We start from the raw sequence: 1,264 nt of genomic DNA on the forward strand, positions 1-1,264 counted from the left end.
ACACATGGATATTTTTTATATTCATGAATAGTTTTATAATTTACATATTCTTTTTATTTTGTGAACACTTTCTCAATAATAATTCTTAGATCCATCAAGACCAATACCTATTTTTTCAAAGTCAAATGCACCCGTTTTTAAGTTCCAATTTTCTATAAAACGTACACACGCTAGTCCTTTTTTGGTCCCCTAATCAAACGAGGGACACCTGCATGATTTAGCAACTTACCTTCGCGATAAGCCAATAATACAGCAAAAAATAGGAGCACCCAATAACATCACCATAGTTTTTTATATACTTAATCATTTAAATTGGAAAGGAGTCCATTTTCAACCTAAATTATGCATTAATGGACAAATTTCCCCTGGAGTCGGCTTTGGTACGATTTTGACACTAAATTCTTTGAAGTTGCTTGCCGAAGATTTGTTTGCACCTCTCCATAGTAACAAGATAGTCTTCATGGATCTCCTAGTTTAGTAATCCTTACATCAATGTGATACTCAATTACCCAAAACTTCAACCTTTATACCATTGTTCCAAAACATAGCAAGGCCACCACTTCTACCAGTGGGATCAACACCATAATCTCTCTCTATTGATGTGAGTTTCTACAATAAAAATAACTTTAGGGGCAAACTTTAGCGCGAGTTTGCGTAGCTCTTGAATTATCAGGGTGTTGACACCGATACCCCGACAGTTCCAGCCTAGAAGACTCATTGCGTCTGGGGGTCCTCTGCCATGGAGGCCGCCGATCGTACATCATTGTTTTTTGGCACCACAGGCAAGTTCTTCCGTCCTCTTGAAGAGCTCTTCTCACTTGCTTGCAGTGTCTTGGGCCTTTTCATTGGCTCGGTGGCGCCCCTCAAAGGAGCCTGCCAAAATATTTTTGATGAAGAAGTGTCGTCCTCTAGAATAGCAGGCGACTTCGGATGGTGATTCTCTCCCACAAATTCCGTTTGCAGGATCATGGTTACCCAGCAGCACAAAGTAACATTTTGGGAAGGTACCTCGTCCTTGAACAACAAAGAATCTGGTCGCTCCTCAAAGACTTCCCAAACAAATTTAGTCTGCACCATGTTACCTTTAGCAGATTCAGCACAAGGAGCAGCGGATCGTTGTGGGAGAGCAGCAGTTGTAGACTTGCCGCCATCGGCATCCGAACCAGTCTTGAATCCACCAGGCAAAATGGTTTTTGGCTCCACATCGGACATAGCGTTGAATATGAGACCCGGCTGTAGCAGCAGCCGCAGCAAGCCTATGTAC

The sequence above is a fragment of the Triticum aestivum genome, chromosome 2B (genome assembly GCF_018294505.1).
Source record: "Triticum aestivum cultivar Chinese Spring chromosome 2B, IWGSC CS RefSeq v2.1, whole genome shotgun sequence".
Taxonomy (NCBI): Eukaryota; Viridiplantae; Streptophyta; class Magnoliopsida; order Poales; family Poaceae; genus Triticum; species Triticum aestivum.